The following is a 12,609-nucleotide window of genomic DNA, read 5'->3' as shown; positions in this document are numbered from 1 at the left end:
AGCCAGTCCTCAGGAATGGGGACAGATTTTAATGAAAGATTCCATATTTTTGTCAGGAGATCCACAAGTTCACATTTGAGTTATTTCAGAACTCTTGGATGTATGCCATCCAGGCCTGGTGATTTATCAGTTTTTAAGTTGTCTATCAGTCATAGGACCTCCTCTCTCATCACCTCACTGTGACTCAGGTCTTTCAACACCCCTCCCAAAATCAGTGGTTCTGGAGTGGGCAAGCACTTCTCATCTTCCACAGTGAAGACAGAGGCAAAAAAATGCATTCACTTCTCAGCCATTTCCTTATCATCCTTCAGTACTCCTCTTACCCCTTGGTCATCCAAGGGCCCCACTGCCTCCCTGGCTGGTTTCCTGTTTCTAATGTATTTGAAGAGTTTTATTGTTGGTTTTCAGGTTTTTTGCTATATGCTCCTCATATTCCCTTTTTGCCTGCCTGACCACAGACTTGCATTTTATTTGCCACAGCCTGTGTTCCCTTTTATCAGCCTTACTGAGACTAGCTTTCCACGGCTTAAAGGAATCTTTCTTACCTTTTACAGCTTCCATTACTTTGTTTGTTAACCATGCAGGCTTTTTTCTATACTAATGTGTGTTTTTCCTAACCTGCGGTATATATTTTTTCTGAGCTTCTAGGATTGTAGTTTTAAATAGTCTCCAAGCTTCCTCAATGGTTTTGACCCTTTCTACTTTTCCTTTCAGTTTCTTCCTCACATGTCCCCTCATATCAGAGAGGTTACCCCTTTTAAAGTTAAAAGTGGATGTGTGGGTTTTTTTGGCCAATTCTCTATTTATAGAAATGTTGAACTCAATAACAGTATGGTCACTGTTCCCAAGCGGTGCAATCACTTTTAAATCTCTCACCAGGTCTCAGGCATATTTAGGACCAAATCCAGGATTACCTTTCCTCTTGTAGGTTCTGTGACCATCTGTATCATAGCACAGTCATTGAGAATGTCTAGAAACTCATCTCTTTTTCCTGACTTGAACACATATTGACCCAATCTATGTGTGAGTAGTTACAATCACCTATTATGACACAGTTTTTTTCTAGCTGCTGTCTTTAATTAATTCATCATTTTATAATCCTCCTCTATCTTTTGATCCCAGTGTTAAGCTTCCTTTTGGGCTCAGTACTTCAACCCATAGCATTTCCAGAAGCAAACCCAATTCTCTTACCCTCTCAATCTTACTGGACTGTATACCCTCTCTGGCATACAGAGTCACCTAACCTCCAACCCTTTCCCCCATCCTTCCTATATAATTTATAACCAGGAATCACCACATCCCACTGATTTTCCTCATCCAACCAAGTTTCTGAAATACGCACAATGTCTATCCCCCCCCCAACACCAAACATGCCAACTCCCCGATTTTACCTTGGACACTTCTAGCATTTGTATATAAACATCTATAGTTTCCCATGAATGTTAAGCCCACAACCTTCCTCTTGCTACCTCGAGACCTTGCCAGGCAGTCCATATCATTAGCCACAGTCTTAGTGGACAACTCTAATCCATTTCCTTGTAGAAAAGTAACAGCTACGCCTTCATCTCTTTGAGGTGAGCCATCCTGAACCAGAGACTCCCCCCCAGTTTATTTAATTTTTCATATATACAGCATATCATCGGTTTACATTTTTTATTCTTGTGAATCTTATTTATTTACATTTACATTATCTAGCCATATGTAAAACATTTTCCATCTATTCTCAAATGTTTCTTTACTCTTGCCTTGTAATTTTACACTTAATCTATCCATCTCAGCTACAAATAACATTTTATCTATTACATCTTTTTTTGAAGGTACTTTCTCTTCCTTCCACGTTTTAGCTAATAGTATTCTCGCTGCGGTAAAGAAGTATATAATTAGATATTTATCTGTATTGCTATACACATCCGGGATCATATACAATAAAGCAATCTCTGGTTTAAATGGTATTTGTGTTCCCATAATTTCATTGATCATTCTATAATTTTTTCCCAATATCTTTGCAGTTTATCACACCTCCACCACATATGCATATATGTACCCAGATTACTTTTACATTTCCAACAATTCCTGTTGGAGTTTGTAAAACATTTTGCTATCTTCTCTGGTGTCCAGTGCCATCTGTAGAGCATTTTGTATATGTTCTCTTTGTATGGAATTGCGCGCATTAGTTTTATTGATTGCCATACTTTTACCCATTGCTCTGGTTCTATTATACATTGTAAATCTTTTGACCATACAAGCATTGATCCTTTCACCATTTCCCCTATCAAATAGTCCGCCATTAATAATTTGTATAATTTTTGCATCAATTTATCGCTGGAGGAAAGCCAGATTTTGTCCAGCTCATTATTTTCTTTGTAGAACCCTCTTTTTAAATCTATATTATATCTTGAGTTTAACTGGATTCTATCCCACCAGGTCAATTTTATCTTTTGCTTTTCTAGTTGTTCATCAGTTTTTAGATTGTTGTTCCCATCTCACAAATCTCCATACAACACTTTTTTTGTTCTTCTCCATCAATGTTGATATTGTTACCGCCTCTATAGGTGCTACCCATTTAGGTGTCTTTAAGTAGTATCTCAGTTTTATTTCTTTCCAAATATCCATTAAAGCTCCCCTTAATGTGTGCTGTGTGAAGTTTTTTGGTATTTTCCCTTCCTCATGCCGGATGTACTTATGCCAACCCATTACTAAGTTATGCCCCTCAAGGTTTAATAGTCTGGTGTTCTCTAATGTTACCCAGTCCTTTATCCATGTTAGTGCTGCTGATTTATAGTATAAATTCCAATTTGGTACTCCAAATCTCCCCATTTCCTTTTTGTCTTGCATGTATTTTCGGTTAATTCTTGTTTTTTTATTATTCCATATATATATATGTTACAGATTCTTTCCCACTCTTTGAAGTACTTTGCTTTCCTTATTACTGGTATGTTTTGTGCCAAAAATATGAACCTAGGTAGCATATTCATTTTAATAACCACAATTCTACCCATCATTGAAATCTTTAAATCTTTCCATTTTTCTTTTTTGATTTTCCTTAATAGTTTATTATAATTGTCTTCTATTAAAGTAATATTTTGATTTGAAATTGTAATTCCTAAGTATTTAACTTTTTTCGTTATTTCCATCCTTGACAATTCTTGGATTTTATCTTTTTGCTTCGCTGAACAGTTTTTTGTTAGTATCTTTGTTTTCTTGAAGTTATTGATATTATTGGTTTTTCTAATATAAATACCAGATCGTCTGCATAGGCTTGCAGCTTGAACTCTTCTCCTCTTATTCTGAGTCCCTTAATTTTTTCATTATTCCGCACTTGCTCCATTAACGTCTCTAGCGTAAAGATGAACAGTAGTGGTGATAAAGGGCATCCTTGTCTGGTCCCTTTCTGAATTTCTATGCCTTGTGTCATATCATTATTTACGTGTATTTTTTCAGTTTGCTTATTATAAATAGCTTTTATCATTGTTAGAAAGTTCATGCCACAGTTCCACATTTCCAGCTTTTGTAGCATAAAATCCCAGTTTACATTATCGAAAGCTTTTTCTGCATCTAAGAATATTAACGCCACCTTTTTATTCGAGTTTATTTCATAGTATTCTAGCACATTTACTATTGTCCTAATATTATTCTTCAAATATCTTCTTGGCAGAAACCCTGCTTGATCCTGGTGTATTACTTGTTTTAAAATTTTCTTCAATCTTGCTGCTAATATTGATGCAAATATATTGTAATCTGTATTCAATAAAGATATTGGTCTATAATTCTTAATTTCCCTGTCCTCCGTGTCTGGTTTGTGGATTAGAGTTATTATTGCTTGGCTGAACCAGAGACTTTTTATCTCCTGTCAGCTTCCCCCCAATATTCAGATTAAAAACTGCTCTGCCACCTTTTTGATTTTAAGCACCAGCAGCCTGGTTCCTTCTCGGGACAAGTGGAGACTGTTTCTTTTGTACAGCTCCCTCTTGTTCCAAAAAGCATCTCAGTGCCTAACAAACTTAAACCCTTTTCCCCACACCATAATCTCATCCATGCATTGAGACTCCTGATCTGTGCCTGTCTCTCCAGCCCTGTGCGTGGAATAGGTAGCACTTCTGAGAAGGCTACCTTGGAGGTCCTGGCCTTGAGTTCCCTGCCCAGAAGCCTAAATGTTTCCTCCAGGACCTCACGACTGCATTTCCCCACATCGTTGATGCCAACATGTACCACAACCACTGGCTCCTCCCCAGCACTGTCTACCAGCCTATCTAGAACACGTGTAATGTCTGCTACCTTCACACCAGGCAGGCAAGTCACCATACGGTCAGTATGCAGGTTTGCCACCCAGCTGCCTACCTGCCTAAGGATCAAATCAACAACTATCAAGAGCCCCCCTCCTTCCCTGCCAAGGGATGGTTCCTTGGTGCAAAAGGATACCCGTTCACCAGCTGAAGAAAACGTCCCTTCTGAGGGCACATTCCCTTTATCCGGTGCTCTGTTTCCTCTTGACTCTCATGCTCCCTGACAGTGGCGGGGCTGCCATTTTCAGAGTGGGACTTTAACAATTTCTCCAGAGTCTTCTCCATGCGCCTAACTGACTGTCTCTGCTTCTCCAGGTCAGCCACCTTGGCCTCAAGGGAGCAAACGTCTTCCCTGAGTACCAGGAGCTCCTTGCACTGGGCACACCCCCAAGACTTCTGTCCAATGTGCAGATAGTCATTCATGTGACACTCCATGCAAAACACTGGATAGCCCCCATCCCTGTGCTGGCATTCTAGCTTCATAATTGCTTTTAATCCACCTTTTAAAACCCTTTGTATGTGGTTTTCCTTGTAGAAGTCTTGTAGAAGGTCCAGAGAGTAGTCAGCATGGGCCAGGCTGCTACCCATCAGGGAGCCCTTTACTGACTAAGCTCCTGAAACTGATAGCTGATTTTGATTCACTAACAGTGTATTCATAAGCAGAGATATACCATTCTAAATACACTAGAGTCAATGGGTTTAGGAAGGTGTCACTTTACACAAGAGCATAAGAAGAACCCAGCTGAATCGGACTAGTGTTCCATATACTCCAGCACCCTGTCTCACACAGTGGCAAACCAGTTGCCCTGGAGGACCATCTAACAGGGCATAGAGACCAAGGCTGTCCCCTTAATGTTGCCACCTAACAATGGGGTTCGTATGTGAAGGTTCCCGTAACCTACCATGGCTAGTAGCCATTCATGGATCTATCTATGAATCTGTCTAACCCACCCGTAAAGCCATTTTTTCTGATGGTTATCACAACATCAGCTGGCAGTGAATTCCACAATTTAATTAGCCACTGAAGAAAGCAAAGATCCTCTGCTTAGGATAGGGTTGCTAATCTGGGATAGGGTTGCCTGGAGTTCTCCCACAAGTACAACTGATCCCCAGACAACAGAGCTCAATTTCCTTGAAGAAAATGACTCTTTTGGAAGGCGGATTCTGTAGCATCATTTCCCAGCTGAACTCCCTCCCCTCCTCAAATCCTGCCTTCCCCAGGCTCCACACTCAAATCTCCAGGAATTTCCCAACCTGGAACTGGCAGCCCTAGCTTGTGATGCCATTGTAATATTGTAATACTGCAGGTCTGGCCATATTGTCAGCTGAAGGCTTGTCACATTCCCAAGGCCAGTTAACTGCATTTTCAGTTTGAATGTTGTGGCATACGGACTGTAATTCCCATGGATACGTCAGTGTCCAGCCAGGGTAATTTTTGTTGCTGCATAAAGCCTGAGGGAGACATTGTGTTAGCTTTCTCCAATGACAGTTATAGACTGTTTCCATATTGTAGCTTGTATTTCATGTGGAAAGGTTCATACCCTGCTAATGTTTAGAGAATGTGTATAAAGTGACCTTGGTTTCAACAGCAGGAGTTTTAGATTCCTGACGAAGGACTGACTTCCTCCCACAGGAATGGGTGAGTAATTTCCATTTGTGGAGCGGAAAGATTTTTCAGGGTGAATCTCCCCTGCCTCCTCCAGGAAGCCAATCTGCAAATCCCTGTGTAAATCAGACAGTTGGCAGAGATTGCGTTAAGCAGGAAATTAGCATACCTGATAGTGAGGGGGTGAGAGACAGGCTACTGAAACCATGCTTTGTCTTGCTAAATTTAGAAATCAGAAAATAACTTCTTTGTATCAGTTTTCAGATGGCTTCTTGAAGTCTGAAGCACACTCCATATAATTACATTCAGATTGCTTTAAAAAATTTAGATTGGGCTCTCTAGTTAAAAGATCTGTCATATCCTACTTTTCTACATAATTCAGGAATGTAATGTATGACAATTCCTTCCCCTTAGTCTTAGTGATATTTTAGCGTATTAAGTCACTCTTCTGTATTTTTGCTCACAGCCAGGTAATGAAAATGAGTTAAAAAACAGAACGAGGAGCCAGCAGCAATATATTATTGTCACATCAGACCACCCTAATAACTGAATGTGGAAAAAGAGATTTCTAGCATGAAAGACCTTGGATGTCGTACTAGGCACACATACTTGTACAGCCCACCATAATTTAAGATTACAGCTTTTATAGTGTTGCAGGAAGGGATGTTATTATAGCACGTGGAAACCCTATTTTGAGACCCTTGCATTATTTTGTCAACACCATCGGCCGCCAGGATCCCAGTGACTCACAAACAGGGCTCACGGGACCCACAGAGGAGAACCAATCTGCCTTTTGGGAATCATTGCTCTAGTTCTTGTACTGCATGAAAGGGTAGAAATGTAATATCTTCCACATTGTATCATGATGAATACCAACATTACTATTTGCTAGCAAAAGTTACCCGCTTGGAGAGGCAGAACAGATGGGGGATGTGTAATAGCTTATTAGACTACCAAATAGCATTATCTTGGTATTGTGGTTAAACATCTAGACACATTGGTTGGCCCCTACCATTTTGTTCTGTTCACCATCCACATGTTCCTCCAGTCAAGGCATTTTCATGATACAAGTTACTCTTGTGTCATCATCGGAAAGCAGCAGGGCTAGATTAAGACCTTTAGAGGCCCTAAACTTGAAAATATTACTCTGCCCCCCCAATATGTAATTCAAAATAAAAACAATACTAAACCATAAAATAGTTTTTTTAAATTTTTCAAAACTACATAAAACTTATATGTATGCTGAAATTAAAATATCTTCTTTCAAGATTTTCTGACTGCAAAATTCTGGGAAAGTTCATCAAAGCTGACTCAACAAAGCATGTCCACCTGCATACACAGTAAGGAAAGTGATAGCTCAAGATGGGTAGCCATGTTTGTCTGTTGCAGTAGAGAAGAGCAAGAGTCCAGTAGCACCATAAAGACTAACAAAATATGTGGCAGGGTATGAGCTTTCATGAGTCACTGCTCACTTCTTCAGATGGTATCTGGAAACTTGCTCTTTTTTACAGTAAGAAAAGTGAATCCAGTCTGTCCCAACACATTGCTGTTCTCGGGGTTTTTTAAATTCTTTTCAGCTGAGAAAAAGAGAGCTCTGCAGAGCAGTTAGAAATGCATAGTGCAATATCTACGTTTGGAAATACAAAGTTTACTCCACCTTTCACTATTGTCTCATGAAAATCAATGCCTCTGAATTTCATATTTCCTCTTTCATTAAACTTTGCACACATATAACAGTGCAGCTATTGTAGTTCTCCACAGAGATTCATGCTCAAGTTACCAAGGCATGATTAAATAGGGTTTGGAACCTTGTGAATATTGTTCATCAGATGAGTCCATATCATTTAGGAAAGAAACTACTTACTACTTCTATATACATCTCACCTCTCCTCTTCATATGAGCTTCAGGTGTATCAATTACAGCATTGTTAAGTAGAAAAGGAAAATTTGTCTCTAAGATTCAATGTTGTTTCCTGATTTGCTTGTGGGCCTGGGCTTCTTTGCAGTTAGTATCAGGCAAGGTATCTTTTGATATGTGTTAAAAATTTTCAAAACCATTCCTCAAAGTGTGTAAGTGGTCTGCTAATGATTGACAGAGATCTGCACATGTTTTCAGATCTAATTCTTTTTCACGAAGAGCTTGACTTGTGCCACGACAGCATTGTAAAATTCCGTTCCACATGATCATCATGAATAGAAATTCTGTCAAACTCGATGGCTCCTTTACCATGTTGCTCCAGGGAAATTCCAAAGGGGGGGGGAGTGTGAATGTGTGATAGTGAGAATGGCTTTCTCATGTAACTTTCTGAAGATACCTCCCTTTCCCAGGGATGTTGGCCAGATGGCCTTGGTCTATGTCTGTCCTAACCACCTTAGCTTAGATAACAAATGGGTGATTTACAGGTGGGGGGTTGGAAGCGCGCTGGTTAGGCGGGAATGAATGGGCAGTGTGATTGGAGGGGGACTCCATTTGAACCATGTATAATTGGAGGGGTGTTTCACTCCAGAACCTCAGTTCTGACTCAACAACGTTCTTAGCCTGGAACATCTTTATTCTTCAATAAACAAATCACCTTGAGTGGGTGTTGTTGAGAATAACTTTGTTCAAGAGTCTGACAAATTCTAGTTCTTGCATCTTGTTTGCAAGGCTTTCTGCCTTTTGTATAGGTTCTTCCTTTTGTGATTGGTCTGCAGCTATACTTATTTTTATTTATTTATTAGATTTATACCCTGCCCTCCCTGCCGAAGCAGGCTCAGGGCAGCTTACATAAAAGTGTTAAAACAGTTTAAAAACACGTAAAATCTAAAATACAATGCATACTGTTATGTAGTGGGTTGCCGCATGGATGAACGACCGACGACAACGTGGTCCATGGCACGCTTTATTTGGTACACAACAAGAACAAGGACAAACGGCTGGCAGGCCAACTATATACATACCTGGGGACACACCCCTGGTCACCATTGGTGGGTTTGAATCTCCCGCCATGGTTCCCATTGGTTCCCCAGTGGAGGGACTAGGAGCCTAGTCCCTATTGTTCTTCCAGAGCCAAGCTCTGGCTGTTCGCTGGCCCCCGGTGGTGGTCAGCATACACTACACATACACACTTACTAATGCAACTTACTAATGCATCCACAGTCTTTGTGTAGGACTCCAGATCCGGATCACCCAGCCACCGGCCCTTGCAGCCATGCGGTTGGGGGGGCACCTTTGCCTCCCTGTGAGGAGGAGAGGCAGCCGTTGGGTGGCAAAAGCCACATCCAGGTCCCTGAAGGAAGTGGGGCTGGAGCTCTGCAGATGCTGGCCCCTCCCTTCTGAAGCAGTTGTGCCCTTGGCCCATCCTCCTGTCCTGCATGCAGTACAGGCTGTGGCTGGTCGCCCCTTGGGGGGCCAGGTAGGAATTTTTTGCCCCTTCCCAAATTGGCCTCGGTGTGGGGATGTTTTTGCCTACCTTGTACTGGTACTGAGGATTGGGGTGGCTGACTTAAATAGGTTGGACACTTTAGTGTTGGCAGGGTTTTATTCAAATACAGATTGTGGCACTGTGACAACCCCTCTGGGGGGTATAGGGTCTTGTGAGTACAGTCCTTGGGCCCTGCGGCCCGGGATGGGGAAACCAGACTGCCTACGGGATGTCCTGGATTGATCCTCCCCGTGAGCCTTGTGGCTCAGGGGACAGAGTTCCTGGGTGACTATCCGATTGCCGTGCTGGCTGGATGGGAGCCATATCTGGTTGGCTCCTGCCCAGGGCAAGGTGGCTCATCCTGTTCTATATGGCCAAGGTGGGGTCTGGGTGACCTCTGACTTGACCATACTGCAACCTTTTAGCCCTTGCCATTTTTTCTGCATTATTATTAATAGTTAATAAAGTAGCCCTTTAGTTATCCCTCTTTATTCCGACTTGATGGCCTTGGCCATGCCACAACCTTTTAGCCCTTGCCATTTTTTCTGCATTACTATGAATAGTTAATAAAGTGGCCCTTTAGTTATCCCTCTTTATTCCAGTTTGGGGGGCAATTGCACTTGTTTCCACTCCATGTGTCTCCCATCAAGTATTAGAAAGGAATTTTCAACACACAATCGCTGCCCGGGGCAAGGTGGCTCACCCTATTCTATATGGCAAGGGTGGGGTCTGGGTGACCTCTGGCCTTGATCAGGCTGCAACCTTTTAGCCCTTGCCATTTGTTCTTCATTATTATTAATAGTTAATAAAGTGGCCCTTTAGTCTCCATGTGTCTCCCAGCAAGTATTAGAAAGGAATTTCAACACACAATCATTGCCCAAATGTGTGGGAACAGTGTATAATGGAGTGTAAAGAAGTCCTGATTTCCCCCATGATGACTACTTGGTGTTTGTTTTTTTTGAAATATCAAATGCTTAATTTTTTTTAAGGTGGGTGCCCCTGCTTTGCTGATGCTTTAAGCTCATGCTTGGTTTGTCTACTGGGTAATCCAGCACTGGAAAGCAATTTACACTAGAGCAGTGGTTCCCAAACTTATTTGGCCTATTGCCCCTTTTTCAGAAAAAAAGTTACTCAGCGCCCCCCCGCCCCGGAGATCTACCTTCAAGAAGTGGACAAAAAGATGCAGTGACAAATTTGCACATAGTAAAGAAAGATGTTGTTGTAAATAAAACACTTTGAAGCTCGAAATCATAAAAGTATTTTATAAAATCAACCATAGTAACATTTGCATGCACACAAGAAAACAAAAGATAATATTAAAATAAGAATCACAAATGACAATAAAATAATCCTAATGAGAAGGATGAACCTGGTGCACTGCTATCAATTTATTAATGTTTGGCTCTATTTTTGTCAGCAGCAATCTTAAATCACCGTGATTAGCTATTTGCAGTTGGTTTCTTTTTTTAGTTAACAGATTTGTGACCGCACTGAACCCACGTTCCGCTAAATATGTTGAAGGAAATGCAATTAGAAACTTTTGTACTATAGCCCATAATCCAAGATAAAGTGTAGGTATCTGCTTTTGTAGCCAGAACTGTTGGTAGCCATCTTTGAATTTAATTTTCAATTTCTCCTTTGTTGTTACTTCTATAAGTTGTTCTTGTAATTCTGGAGATTCTTCTGTGTCTGTCCTTGAAAAAGGGTCCAAAACCCAGTCGGGTATGTTCATTTTAAGAATATCTTCAAATCGTTGATTACAATCAGAATAGAGAGGCTCCAAGTGCTGACAATAGGTAAGCAAGTCTTCATCACATTTTTCTACTGTTGATAAATTTGGAAACTGGCTGAATTCCCCTCTTCCTAAATTTCGTACAGAAGAAGTTTTGCCACAAATGCAGAAATGACAGTTTTTGTTTTGATTAAATTCAGCTCATCGCCTTGGAGCTGTAGATTTGTTTAATTAAATTTATTTTAAAAGTCTGTCAAATAAGCTATGTCTTTTTTGGAATCTATCAAGTTGGCTCGTAAAGCATCATCTTTGTTTTTTAGGAACTCTAGCACTGAGTCAAAGAGTTTATAAAACCAATCCAAACAGGCACCTTTTGATAGTCAATGAACTTCTGTATGAAGCAGCAAGCGATTGAATTCTTCATCGTTTTCAATACAAAGTTGTCCAAAAACTCTGTCATTCAGTGAATTGCTTCTTATTTTGTTGACCACTTTAATGCCATAATATAATGACTTATGTAGGTGTTCACTCAGATTTTTTGCAACTAGACGTTGATGATGAATGACACAGTGTATAGTGAATACATTTGGAACCACTTTTTTAAAATATGCAAGAAACCCCCTGTAGCACCCCATCATCACTGGAGCACCATCAGTAGCAACTGACAATATATTACTCAGGGAAATGTCTTTTTCTTTAAAAAAAACCTCCAATGCATGAAATATTGGTTCTCCTTTTGTATCAATTTGCAAATTTTTAGCAAATAATAATTCTTGGCAATTGACTTAATGACAGATTGTTTGGACAACTTTGTATTGAAATTTCCCCCCCTTCTTTTATGAATCACACATATGCTAAAAGCAAAGCTTCATTTCCTGGCAAAGTTGACTCATCAAGCTGTATGTTTTTAAATATTCACATAACGAGTCTTCAACATCTTGAGCCATTTCATCAATTCTTCATTGCACTGTATTATTACTTAAAGAAATTTTCTTGGTAATATCAGATGCTGGCTTGTGTAGAATGGTGCGTATTACCTCATAGCTGGTAGAATTATTTCTTCACCAACAGAATGCGGTTTTCCCGGTTTAGCAATCAGTATCGAAATGTTGTAAGAAGCACGCAGCCCGTTGTCATCTTGTTTGGATGCTATTGAAAAGAGTTTTGCCAATGTCGGCTGTCTCAAAAAGTTTTCTTTAAGTGCTTGAAAATAAGATAAATCCTTATCTTTCTTATCAGCATGAACTTTTGTCAAACGTTCTTGTAGTCTTGAAGGCTTCATAGCTTCATTTGATAAAAGTTTTTGGCAAATCAGGCACATCGGTAATACACTGTTCGTAGGTGACTGAATAAAGCCATAGTTCAAATATTGAATACTATATTGTCTACATTTTTTCTTAGGTTCAGCCATGATATTATCTGTAAAAAAGTAAAATTTCTGTGTTTAGTTATAAAACAATTAATATTACTGGCAGCGGGCATGAATTATAGTTCTTCCCACCACTGGGGAATAACACCCACCCACCCACCCCCCCACACACATGAATTGTTGGGGGAAAGCCAGCTTTGAAATATCTGGAAAGC

The sequence above is a fragment of the Gekko japonicus genome, unplaced genomic scaffold, assembly GCF_001447785.1.
Source record: "Gekko japonicus isolate JY-2015 unplaced genomic scaffold, Gekko_japonicus_V1.1 scaffold1278, whole genome shotgun sequence".
Lineage (NCBI taxonomy): Eukaryota > Metazoa > Chordata > Lepidosauria > Squamata > Gekkonidae > Gekko > Gekko japonicus.
This window is presented reverse-complemented; position numbering follows the sequence as displayed.